Raw genomic sequence first — 13,859 nt, 5'->3', positions numbered from 1 at the left:
TTATCTTGCTTATTATTTTAAAAATACATTTCAAATGACCTCAATTTGCTGAGTCTTTGTTCTTGCTCCTTATGTTCAGATACTCTTGGCCTGAATATTGAGACAAGATGTATCTGTCTCATGTGAACACATTTTGTGATTTGATGTGGAACTAACTCATCATTGTAGAGATTCCCAGGTTTAAGGCCTCCAGGCAAATGTTTTCTATAGATTCCTTCTGGGTCTCCCACTTCAGGGAGACTAGATAACTTAGGCATATACATCTAAAGGCTTTCCCTTTAGCCTCTTTCATCCAAAGGCAGGAGTAGAGCCAGCCTAAGTAGCTTAGAGTAGAGTCAACCAATGCCTCACTCTTGCCTTGCTTACCCCAAAGGTAAGAGAAATTCCAAAGCAGTGGATTCCTGAAACTCTGTGTTACCTCCCTTGGTGTAAAAGAAGAATGAGAGTAAATTGTTCCAACCCAGTCTTCCATGTCAGTGAATGCTAGGAACATGGAAAACATCCTAAGGCCTTAGAATTCATCTCTGTAGTGCACCCACCCCATTCACCTCAGTCATAGCTATTTTATTTGCAAAGAGCAGAAATCCCCTGCTATGGTCTGAATGTTTGTGTCCCTTTCGCCACCACCAAATTCATATATCAAAGTCTTAATGCCCACTGTGATGGCATTAGGAAGCGAGGCATTTGGGCTAAGGTTAGGTCATGATGGTGGAGATTAGTGCTCTTAGAAAAGAGAGCCCAGAGAGCTCCCTAATCCCTTCCACTATGCAAGAACATAGAGAGAAGTCTTCAGCCTGCAAGAGGGGCCTCGTCCAACCATGCTGCCACCCTGATCTCAGACTTCCAGCTTTCCAAACTGAGAAGCAAATTTCTGTTTCTTATAAGGCACCAAGTCTGTGGTATTTTATTATGGCAGCCCCAATGAACTGACATCCCCTGAAACCATCTCAATTTTAAAAAGTGTGATTATTAAGGCTACAGAGAAATCTCATGGAAAGTCCTGACAATGATGAACAACTAGTCCTTAGGAAGAGTAGGCACTGGGGAGCTCAGCAATCAGTTCAAGGAGTATCTCGTACTTTGTCACTCAGTAAGTTCCCCTTCTCTTTGTCTTGCAACAGTCTAAGGCTCTCAGAATCCCAATGAAAATTCCTAGAAGAAGAGGATGATTGCCACCCACCTGTACCATGATGGTCCCTAGAACAACCATTTTACTTGGGAGAATCACAGGGAATAAGCACAGCGGTCTAGGGCTGGTCCTTTTCCAGAGGCCATGACTGGCAGCAACCACTAGAGAAGGTGCTTTGGGTGGAGCTTTGGGTGGACATGTCTGGTCAACTGATCACGTGGCCTACTCTTACTGTTCCTCCTCAAACCTTGTTCTACACTTTAGTCTCTTGCCCCTCAGTTGATATCTCAGTTTATGCTTTGGTGTTCCACTTTAACCTTATCACTTTCTTCAGGATACAACTTCAGGTTTTCTGTTTAGCAATTTGTTATCACAATTTAGAGGCACCCTGGCCTATGTCCCACCTTGGACCCTATATACCAACAAACGAGGTCCATTTCTTGTCTTGTCCTTACTACCATGAGGAACTGTAAGGAGTGAGAGACATTTAATTCCTCTGTTTCTTTTAGCAACAGCTCCTCCATTCTATAGGCTTACGACTGTATTTTGTGGATTAAAATGATCTTTCTGGCTGCTATGTGATGAATGTAAGCCATAGGAGACAAAGTAGCATGAGTATCTTAGAGGCTACTGGGGAGGTCCAGGGGAGAGGTGGTCATAGCTTGAACTAGGATGGTGCAAGTGGGTATTATAAAAAGGGATCAAATTCGGCACTTATTGTGAAATTGAAGTCAGTAGTATTTGCTGTGGATTGGATGTGGCAGATGTGAGAAAGAGAGAAGTCAAAAATAATTCCAAGTTTTTTGGTTTATTTGAGTAAAAATGTTGATGCCATTTGTTCAGACAATGAATACTTGGGAAGGAACAAGTTTGGGGGACTAGGAAATAGTCATCTCAGTTGAGTTCTTGGTAGTATTTACTCCTTTCTTGAAACATTTTCTTCACTTGGCTTTGGGGAGCATCTCTTGGCTTTTTCCTGCTTTACCACTCGTTCCATTTCTTTTCCAGATCCTTCTCCTCTTCCCAGTCCACAAAGATTACAGTAATGTAAGGCTACCCTCATTATTTCTCCCTAGGTTATCCGTCATCCGAGGTCTTAAATACTATCTGTTGTGTGATTTATAAATTTATTGGTCCAGTTCAAATGTCTTCCTTTAACTCCAGAATCCTATAAATAACTTCCTAAATATCTCTACTTGGATATCTAATAGGCAGCTCAAATTCCTGACTCCTCTTTTTGAACAAAGATTGATATTTCTCAACGAACTTCAGATAGTATGTATTGGGGCTTTCTGTTTCCGGCTGACTATGTCCTTAGATTATACTGGGAGCTTCTCTGAATTTTTTAGATCATTAAATATATGCGTTTAATATCACTGAATAAGGCTTTTCCTTGTCCATTATATGTCAAATATGATTAGTCTAAGAAATGCTGTAGGAGAGGTTTATTAGGCATTTCTTATCCGAGGCTACTGCTTTTATAACTGGTCTTCCAAAGTATGCTCATGTGGAAGTAATATGATTGATGATATGTTATTATAATAATACCTCACCAGGCTGATTTTCTTGGTGAAATGTAAAGCTCTTCATTGTGATTTTTGGGGTTTGTGATGGGTGGTTTATAATTTCACCAAATATCCAAGTTTGTATACCCACTGGATTTTCTCACTGATTATTTACTTTAATATGAAATGAAATATTTTCAGCATATGAATAGCAGGAGGCAGAATGATTGGTATTTATTTAATAATTTGCTAATTTTGCTTCATTGTAGATAGACTGTATTGTTCATACTTAAATTCCACAAGGTTTTAAATTCAGAATAAATTTCAAAATATTGGCTTTGGGGGAGTATTCTCAGGAAGCACCTTGTTTGCCAATGTGGTGGAGGAAAAGGGCATGGAAATTTGGGAGTCAGATATTCCTGGATTCAGATACAGCTCCATCCCTTACTAGTTATGGGAACTTGGGCAAGCATCACTTTAAGCATTATCACCCTTCATTAAGCATAAGTTTTCCTCATTTGTATAAAGTAGATAATATTAGATTGAGTGCAAAAGTAATTGCGGTTTTTGCAATTAGTTTCACCTTTTAAACCACAATTATTTTCGCACCAACCTAATAGCTGCTTTTGGAGTGAGGATTACCTCAGTTGGTATATGTAACGGGCCAGAACACTGTCTGGCACTTGGTTATTTCCTTTCCTTTTCTCCCTCCTTTGTTTTTAGTACTCAGGTCCTTTTATATTGAGTTCATACAAATTTCAGTGGGGCATTTCTTATTGAGTTACTTGAAATTAGATTTCTACTGCCTGCTGTTCAGCACTTTCTTATTAAATAGTATCCCAATCTTGTTGCCAAATGATAATTAATATTTTTTTAATATCTTGGGTAGCAGGAGTCCCAGATTATATCTAAATTGTTTCTGCTGTAGGATTCTAAGGGGATTTGGTGGAGGTTTACTTTATCAAACCAAAGAACCTAACAGGAAAGAATTCAACTTATGAGAAGAAGAGATAGGGGTAAAAGTCTGGTTTTGGGTCAGTGGGCTAGGGCTCAAAAGGACCAAGAGGAAGCTGAATATGGAGCTCTAGGCTCAGAGCGTGGTTTCAATCAGGGAAGGCTTTTACTCATTGTATTTTCTTAGAAGATTTTTTTTATTAGAAGAATGGTTTTACACTCTAGAAAAGTTTGAATACTATGTCCTTTTGGTATATGACCTTGGGACCTGGAGACAATTTAACTCAGAAGCAAAAATGAATATCATGCTAACATTATGCTCCTCATATAGCCTATAGTGTTTTACAGGACTTAAGATTCATTTTTATCTAACATTTGACAGGATTATTATTTCTAATTAAATTTATAAGTCATGGTTAATGTTCATCAACCAATTAATATGCACACATGATCTCAAAGTTAGTAGAGTTTCTAGCCATACTTATAAACCTATATGTTTTATTATTAACCAGCTATTTCTAAATTTTCATTAGACACTATTGCTCTATCAAAATGACTTTCTTGAGTCTGCAGAAATTTGTGTTTCTCTCCACTTCCCAATATTACCTTTAGAAAGCATTCTCTTGACGTACTACCTATTTCTCTGGGATATGAAACCATTTCTTCACTTAACAATTGCCTTGGTTAAAACATCCCACTGCTTTAGATCTCCATTAGACATACAGACATTTCCCCCGTTTCTGTCACTTCAAAGCCTTGGCTACATACTCAGAAACTGAAAGGACAAAATAGGCTGTACAACTCAGAATGAACAGAGGAGGAACAACAGCCATCAATACTAGCCCACAAAGAAATGTGAACTTATCAGATATGTTCATAAAGTATGATTAAGCAACAAGTTTTCCTGTTTCTTTTTCTTGAAAGAAAAAGTGTCATAGCGACCGCAGGAGGGATCACTATGTTATTGATACTGCTCAGTCATTATATGCCGTCTTTTATATGAAGAAGTAAAAACAAAGTTTGCCTGAGGTTCTGAGAAATCCTAGCTATATCCTAGAGCATACTTTAATATTGTGGTACGTCGAGTTGTGTTTTACTCATTGAGATCTCTTCTGTGTAGCAGGAGATCTCAACCCTTACAGTCACCTGAGGAACTTCTAAGAAATACCGATGCTCATGCTACACTCCAGACAAATCATAATTTAAACCATAATTTTTCCTATATAGTTCCAATTTGCTGCCTGGGTGAGGGCCACTCAGGGGTTGAATCCAACATTCATTCATTTTTGAGGACAACAGATGGATATGACTTAGAAGGCAGATGGTGGATTTTTTTTTACATCTAGCCTGGTTGCTTACCTCAGGAATTCAAAATTTTATGCAGAGATGGTTCTAAACACTTATTTATGAGATCTCCTGAAATATTAATTTTAACCCTCCTAAGGAGGGTTGCTGCTAGACAGAAATATTGTTCATAACCTTTTTTTTCTTTTTTTTGCATTCTAATCAGGTTTTAGTGAATTCAGATTCACACGTTTGGCCATTCACTCATACAATGGAAAACAACTGGCTAAAGAAACCCTCAAGCTACTGTGTTTCCCCAAAAATAAGAGTGGGTTTTGTATTAATTTTTGTTCCAAAAGATGCATTAAGGCTTATGTTCAGGGGATGTCATCCTGAAAAATAATTATAGGGCTTATTTTCTGGTTAGGACTTATTTCTGGGGCAGTTTCTTCAAGCTGCTCTGGAGGCTGCTGTGTGCTGTCATGGGAGGTTTTCGGCCAAAGCCATTAATTAATACTCATTACAGTAGTCAAAATGGGTTGTCTGTTTTGCTTCCATCTTTATTTTTTTGCATCTCCATTAGTTTTACAGTCACAGCCTTGGCTGCCAGTCCCTGACTTTCAACTTTTATTTGCTTTCTTTCTGCATAGATCAGCCCAAATCACCACTGCCTAAGTCTGCCATGCACCCTCAACATACTCACCTGGTTCCCTTACTTCCCAGGCCCTGCCACTCATCCAACATTCTTTGGCTTCCCAAACTTAACACCCTATTTTGCCATTCTTGCTCCTCTTGCTCACTTGACCACATCTTCCTTGCCTATTTGACATTCATCCATTCTGATGCTCTCCATTCTCAAGCCTGAGCTCTATATCCGTTCCCTGTCTTGACCTCTACCACCACTGCTAGCTAGCCTCCATTCACTCAGGAGACCAAGTTGTGAATTTCTACCAAATTATGTGAAAAAAGCATTAGTTTTCCTTTCCTGAAAGTGATTTTAATCGAGCTCTGTGTTTACTGTTGCTATGAAAGTCTTTGATATCTATGCCTGCCTGCATTTTTCTAAAATAGCCCATTGGTAGATAAATGGAAAATTCTCTAATGTGTAATTAGAGTATAATGTAAAATTACATATATTCATAGAACACTGGGGCAGCTGGGAGCAATCTGCATGCAAAATACAACTTGCAATTACAAATAATAATAATTACATATAAGAATAATTAATTTTTCATGGCTTATAAAAACCAGCAAGGAAAATAAATCAGAAGCTGAAGTCTCAGGTCTGACAGAAGTTTTATCAACCTTAGCAAGCATCAGTCACTGAATAAGTTAGATTTTAAATAAAAAGGCCATATCAATGAACACTTCTGCAGACTAACTGATATGTCCTGCCCTTATGAGCGTCATTTCTATCCAGTGTAGGACTATGTCAAAATCAGGCTTGTGGATAAATTTGAGGACCTGTGTAGTTCAGAGCTGTGTCAGACATTTAATTGGAAATGTCATGTGCTCTGAGAAAGAAAAAGATAGGCATTTGTTGCTCAAATATTATTTATCTGAATTCAGTTAGGTATAATTGCAATTAATGGCTCTTAGGGATCTTGCAGAAAAAAGGGCATTTAACCATTTAAATTTCTAAGTGTTGGGAGACCACATGGTTAACAGAATATACACCATTATAAAGTAAACCTTTTTTTTAAATGGTGATCCAACAAAATATGGGTGTCTTTATACAGAGAACTAATAGAATTGGAAATACAGATTAGGAAAGTTCAAGAATAATCTTTCTAAGAAAGTTATGGTCCAACATGAATATTAAACATTAATGTTTAAAAGTAAAAAACCTCACATTTTTCACAGAAGATATTCTTAATTAACAGTGCCTGGAAAACAAGGCAAAAACCTGGTCCCTTGTGGATACTTGATATAATGTGAAAACTGTTATTTTGTTGTTTTCCCTGTAGGAGTAAAGAGGTAACAGGACAGGTTCAGATTCTCAAAATGGATTTTCCTCCAGATAATGGACTCTTCTTTATCCACTTTTCAATCACTCCAGAAAGGGTGGCTTGATTTTTGCTTTGATGTGATATTAAAGGAAGCTACTTTCAGGCAAAATAATAGAAGTCCTACCTGTGGCTTTTTGATCTTATTGCATCATTAAAACGTTAACCCGTGAACGGAAAATGATAATTCACATTTTATTCAGAAGTCTCTGATTCTTAGACTTCTGAGTAAAAATTCCTTATTTTCCAGAAACAATTTTCAATGCCTATAATTTATGCTATTAAGTTGCTCTTATATGGTATGTAAAAAAACAAAACAAACCAACCAACCAAACAAAAACACCACACACACACAGGGAAACATTTTTTTCTAAAAGCTTCCAGAAAAATGGTAGTCAAAACATTCAAAGGCATCAATCTGTTTTGGGTTATAGTCAAAGTATTCAGGGGCTTTCCATATTTATCTAACCCAGTAGTTCTCAGAGTGCACCCTCTTCCCCTACCAACAACTTTGGTATCAACTGAGGGGTTGTTAGAAATGCAAATTTTCAGCCCCTACCCCAGATCTACTAAATCAGAAACTCTTCAGTTGGAACCCAGCAATCTGTATTTTAATAAGCCTTCTAGGTGATTCCATGGGAGGCTAAAGTTTGAAAAATGGATGGGTCTGTTTGACAGTTCATTCATTCATCCAACAAATATTTATTGGCAACAAATATGTACCAGATAGTGTACTAAATTGATATGAAGGAATGAAGGCAAGGAAAATAATGGGGAAAAGAAGGTCAAGATTGTCTGTCTGGACCACCTTTGAAGATTTGTCAAAATAAAAATGCCTGGGCCCTACTTCACACCCACTGATCCACCACCTTCCTTGTATTAGCCAGGCCTCCATCTAAGGGATAGGGGGAGGCAGAGTGGTGAAAGCTGTCCTGGTATCTGATCAGAGGACAAAATATTGATGGAAATTTCATTCTCTGTGGGCTAAGCCTGAACACAGAGCAAGAGAGTATTCCCCTCTAGAGGCATAATTTGATGGCAAGTCTATTTACTACTTTTGCAGGAAGGGACAGGAAGTGGAGTCAACAGGGCGTCTAAGGAATGGGTATAAGTTTCCAGGCGTCACTCAGCTCAGAACATATTTTAAATATCAGAGTGAGCTGCCACTGCTGTCACCATGAATAGCGTAGGGGAGGGATGCACAGACATGAAGCTAAGTGTGACCAGTGCTTCAATCCCTGGTTTTCCAGGAATTTCCTCAAGGGGTGATAGCTCCAGGGACTCGTGCACTGACCTCTACAAGCACAGGCACTGTGTTCACAAAGCAATAAAGGAGAAGGAGATCCCCATTAGGGGACTGGAGTTCATGGGCCATGGCAAGGAAAAGTCTGAAAGCTCTTCTTGACCTTGACAGTCACCTTGAAAATGGGACTCCTCCAATCAGGAAATTGAGCACTCTGGATTTTATCAATTAAGGCTGTGAAGACAGCCATCAACTTAATGAGAAGTTTAGGAGGGAGTTGTTTTACTTCCTCCTCCTCGATATTTTCCTCTCACTTGTAAAAGATGATGAACCATCATGCTTTGCTTTGGGATGATTTCTCACTGCTCTGGTATCTTGGAGGAACTCAGTGTGCTAATACTGAATTTCTTGGGATTATGTTTGCAGTACTTCATCTGTGATCAGTTTTAAATATACTGATAAATTTGTCAAGGTGATCAGGGTTGCCTGACCTCTTGAATTATGCTGCGAAGGATATTAGGTACACTGTACTGGGGTCATTGTTCATGGATGTAATTGCTTAGGATGTCCCTTTTCTCCCACGGAGCTAATGCTCTGAAAAGAGATCACAGCACAACAGTTTCAATAAACTCTTGGGAACACCGATTTATTTTGATATAGTAACTTAACTGTTAAGATTGCTGGTGGACTGGGTTAGTCAAAAGGAAGCTTTTGACAGACAGTTCCTTGCCTTAACAAGAGGTGTCAGATGAAGACATAAAAGCTTCAAGAATGTTAGACTGAACCCCATTTCAGAGCTCATAGCATAGATGAGTAATTAAGATCCTTGGAGTATGCTTTGGAGGAAACTTCTAGATTGCAAAGGCTTGTTGTGGCCACATTTCAACCCAGGTTAATGACTTAAGTCAACCTATATGTCATCAAAATACTGTATCTGGTTAAATGGGTGGGGGAGAAAAGAGTTTGTTTTATTTGCCTTGTTTATCTACCCTGCTCTGTAATGTCTGTAATCATGAAGATGGAATAAATTGTAACATATATATAATTATATATATAATTATATATATATACACATGTACATATATAATTATATATACATACACACACACACACACACACACATATATGTATAGGGGTTGCCAAAAAAATGTACACATTTTAAGACATGTTATCTATGTATTACTTTCTGAAGTTGAATTGAATTACTGTAACAATGTGTAGTACGACCTTTGCTTAAAAGATGGTGTTAATCAAATGAATGCTAGCATCATTTACTGTATTACAATTTTAATACAGTTTTTTCCTTTCTTAAAATGTATATACATTTTTTTGGCACCCTCTGTATATATTTATAGATATATCTGTATATACATATATGTATATATATACATATATATATATATATATATATATATAATTTTTTTATACAGTACTATTTACAAAACTTTCCATCACTGAGGTACAAAGCACAGGGCCCTGGCAGAGCATGTGTGCTGTTTTAAAAGATAACCTTAGGTTCCACCCAAATTGGACCATCTTTTTTTCCTGAACATTTCTCACCTCCTCCCATTTCCTAGACTTTGATGAATCTCTTTCTGCCATCTGAAATGCCTCTACCTCATTTCTACTTGTCAAAATCCCATAAATTCACTAAGGCACACAAAATTCTGTTAAAAGTCCTGTTAAAAATACTCTGCCACCCAATTTAATACACTGTCTTCTTTCAGTTACTTCATGGCATTTTGTGTGTACCTTTGTGTTGTGGGTCATGTGTACACATGCCTCATGTACAAATATAAATGGCTTCCCATAAAAGAATCTAATTTACTCAGCAACCACCAATCAGCTGTAGAAAACACTTGATAGTGCCACTTCAAGTTTACTCAGTCACTAGTCAAATCAGGATTAAAATTCAGTCAATTAAGGTTTACACCCTTACCGGGGTTGGTGTCCCCTCATACATGTCCTTCCTTCTCCTTTCCAGTGCCCAGAAAGGAAGTACAGGTGGCTGTGCCTGGCTGGCTTTCTATGAAGTCTCACTGTGTCTGTTCTGGAGCTCTCTCTGGCTGGTGTTTTTGCTCATCATCTGTTTGCTTGTTATGGTCACAGTCTCTTCCCACTATCTTCTGTCTCAGCTGTACTTCCATCAATGCTGCTGACCCTCTCAGGCTCACTGATGACTCACAGTTCCCCAGCCTTGCAGCTTCTGCTAAGGGTCCCCTTTCCCCATGACACAGCATTCTCAAGTAGTCTGAAGGACTCTCTATATGCTGAGTTTCTACATTCTCAGATGTCTTCCTTGCCCCTCCGAGGGTCTTTGGCTTCAAACAGAAAAGCATTCAAGCGTGAGCCAAATAATAAAGTGAAAGCAGTTTATTGAGAGGTAGTCTACTCCACAGTCAGAGTAGAGGCTGCCCCTGGACAAGAGACCGCCACATCCTCCTTACAGCGGTGGTTTTTATTAGTCAGGCTTTTTAATATGGGACTACGGGGGAGGAATATCTTTAATTAGTTCTCAGAAGGGGTGGTTTTTTCTGAGAATTTGGAATACATCCTTTTTCTGTCCTTATATGGTTTCTTTTGGAAGTGTCATGGTGTGGAGGGGTGTGTCATTTAGTATGGAAATGTATTATAATGACAATATAATGTGGCTGGAGATTACTTGGAGGTGAGTCTTACCTCCATCTTGGTTTTGGCTGGTTCTGGCTGGTTTGTTCCCCACCCTGGTTCACTGGTTTTCTGCCTCCAGCAGACTGTTAGTGGTTGTTCTGGAGGATCTGTCCCGGTCCCATCTCAAAAGGACTCTAGAAATTTTCTGGATGGTTTCACTTTGTGCTAGAACAGAGAGTGAGGGTCTATCTCAGACTCTCTCAGCCTAAACACAATTTGCTACCAATTCTACTATACCCGCCCAGGATGGCTCAGTTCACTGAGTGAGGAGGTCTCCTCTAAGAGTCCAAGAGTTCTAGAAGGAAGTGATGCTCAATCCTCCTGCACTCTGAAATTCTCAACCTCCATGGTTCTGCATCTTCCCTCCCCACCCAAGGCTTTCAGCCCTACAAGGGCCCAAGACAGAAGCATCTCAACTCTCTGGCCCTTCTTCCCTTTCCCAAGCTTTTCCCTCCAGCCTTAGCATAGGCTTTCCTCCAATCCCTGCCCTCTTTTTCTACCCTGCATCTCCTTACTCTGTGTTTACAGTTAAAACTTCACAGTCCAGTCCTTGATCGAATGATATTTCAGTGCTCATATTTGAGATTTCTGAGAAAAAGGGGAAGGGATGCAAAAGTTCAGATGGGTAGTTACCAAATAGTCATGAGGATGTAAATTACAGTATGGGAAATGTAGTCAATAATCTAATAACTATGTGTAGTATCAGATGTGTACTAGATTTATTGGAGGGATCACCTTGTATGTTATATAAATGTCTAATCACTATGTTGTACACTTGAATCTAATATAATATTGTATGTATACTATAATTGAAAATTTAAAAATCATTAAAAAAAGATCTAGCTCTTGCAGTTGAAAACGAGAGATTTTCATGTAAATTGTGAACCCTCTAAATTAAAAAAAAAAATCATAGTGTGGCTGTAACTGCTTTATTTTAGACAGATCTACCTCCCCATGAAAACAATGAGCACTTTAGCCACACTGTGTGAATAGCCCCAGGATGGTATGTTTAATTGGAAATGAAAAATGGAAACATTGAAACGCAAATGAAAAAGATTTTTTCTGTTAACTTCTCTTTTGGTTTATCACATGCTGCCTTTTATCATAGTTCTACATCTTCTTATTTTCACATGCCTCTTCCGCTTTCGCACAACCTGTCACCCAGATTGTCAATTTGAGGTAAGAGTGGGACCAAAACTCTGTTCATCTCTACATACTGTTCAGCACCTAATGTGGTATTGTCCATATCATCGGCTCTTGAAAGTATGTGTTGCACTGTAGTGAGTTAATTCTCAATATTTTATTTAGACTTATTTCTATAACATACCTATTTGTTATTGAAAAAAATATTCTCCTTTGCCTCTCTCCTTTTTAGGTTGCTATTTAAATCCTGAATAGAAAATAAAATTCTCTCAGGAATTTACTTCTGATTCCCTGACGCTTGCACTACCTTTATTTATAGTAATAATACCTAAACCACCACCTGGATACTGTTTTAAAAATAAAGGGCACCAGCACTCGTTAGCTTTGCTTAATTAAAAGAGTGCTCAAATATGATTCCCACAGGTATTAACTACCTCTATGCGTTCCCCCACTCCCTCTCTCTTCCCTCCCCTCCCTGCTAAATGTGCATTTTGAAAGCAGGTATATAGACTCACAGGAGGGCCTTAAACACACTGGAATCTCAGGACTGGATCTAGACAGTTATGGCGAGGAAGGCTAGTTGGCTTGCTCATTTTGTGTCTCAGTGTCCCACCTTCTAGTTGGGCTAACAAGAACCTTGAGTCAGGTCCCTAAAATATGCACCATTAGAAGAATAGTAGCAGTTTTTTCTTGGAGTAGGACTCTAAAAACACAGGCTTATGTGGTTCAAGCTAATAAAAATTCCATGGATACCAAAAGAAATACCCACGTATCTGTAGTGTTAATATAGATATACCTTCCTGTCTATCGTATTTGCTATTTCGTAGATCAAGATTTGCACTTATTTCTCATAGTTATTTCAACCATCAAAATGTGAAACCTGCGTGTGTCACTCAGTCTTAGTTCCAGCTGACTTGAACAGAAAGGGAATTTGTTAAATGGATAATGGTTTGTGAAGAGAATTACCCAAAGTCTGGAGGAACTGGCTCAGGCTCCGTGTCTCCCTGAGGACCTTGCTGTCACCGATGGAGTATTAGGTGCTGCACTTAGGTTGCCCTTATGGACCCCATTGGCACAGAGCTCTGCATGCCGATGACACTGCTGTCTCCTGGTGATATGATCTCACTGTCACAGCTCCCCCAGAAGTGGACTTCACCCCCTCCCACGATCCTTTGCTCTTTTACACTGCTACATAGCAGGAGCGGTGTGTCTGATGTGGGCAGGTGCCAGCACCCTACCTGCAAGGTTGGCTTGGGAAAGTGAGAATCTTACAGGCTTAGCCTCAGTAGTGGGAGATAGCTTTGCCTCTCAACTGGACTCCCAAGGTGGTAAATTTCTCAAGCAAAGGAAGAGTGGGAGAGGGTTCAGATGAATGGCAGTCAAATGCGAAGTGACGTGGACTTGATCAAATCAGAAGGAAAGTGGGGGTGGGCATGGATGACAGCTATTAGTGTGAAACAGGCTTCCGCTCACCTAGTGGAAGATACGTACTCATATGCTTTTGTTCCTAGAATGTAATGTTGAAAATACTGTGAAGAAATGAATACCTTGGTAAAGTTTAGTATCAGTCTCACCAAATCCTAGGTAGTTTTATTTCCTCATTATTTTCCTCTTTTTTTCTTTGGTGTTCCAAAAAGCAAACTTAGGGTTGAAAGCTTGTGGTCTTCTCCTGGCATAATGTCCTTCAGCATTTTGGCTTTATGTGCTTATCTTAGTGTGTGTCTCTCTCTCTTATCTAATAGGGATAATATACGAAGCCCAAATTGTTGAAGGGAGAAAGAAAAAAGAAACAGAACTTTTTGATTTCTTACCATAGATTTTCTGACTGTCTACGTATTAGGCATCTAAAGAAGGAAATAAATCATTTAAGTGAGAATTCATGCTGAGGATATGAAGAAATATAAATATGACAGGCTTTTTCTAAT

The 13,859-nt window shown here is 38.8% G+C and overlaps 1 pseudogene; it reads left to right on the top strand.

Moving 5' to 3' along the window:
• The first annotated feature begins 8,034 nt into the window (after window positions 1–8,034).
• LOC117015277 (TP53-regulated inhibitor of apoptosis 1-like) lies at window positions 8,035–8,283 on the top strand (annotated as a pseudogene).
• Window positions 8,284–13,859: the final 5,576 nt, after the last annotated feature.

The sequence above is a fragment of the Rhinolophus ferrumequinum genome, chromosome 3 (assembly GCF_004115265.2).
Source record: "Rhinolophus ferrumequinum isolate MPI-CBG mRhiFer1 chromosome 3, mRhiFer1_v1.p, whole genome shotgun sequence".
NCBI lineage: Eukaryota > Metazoa > Chordata > Mammalia > Chiroptera > Rhinolophidae > Rhinolophus > Rhinolophus ferrumequinum.
The sequence above is the reverse complement of the archived record's forward strand: the minus strand, read 5'-3'. Positions and strand labels throughout refer to the sequence as shown.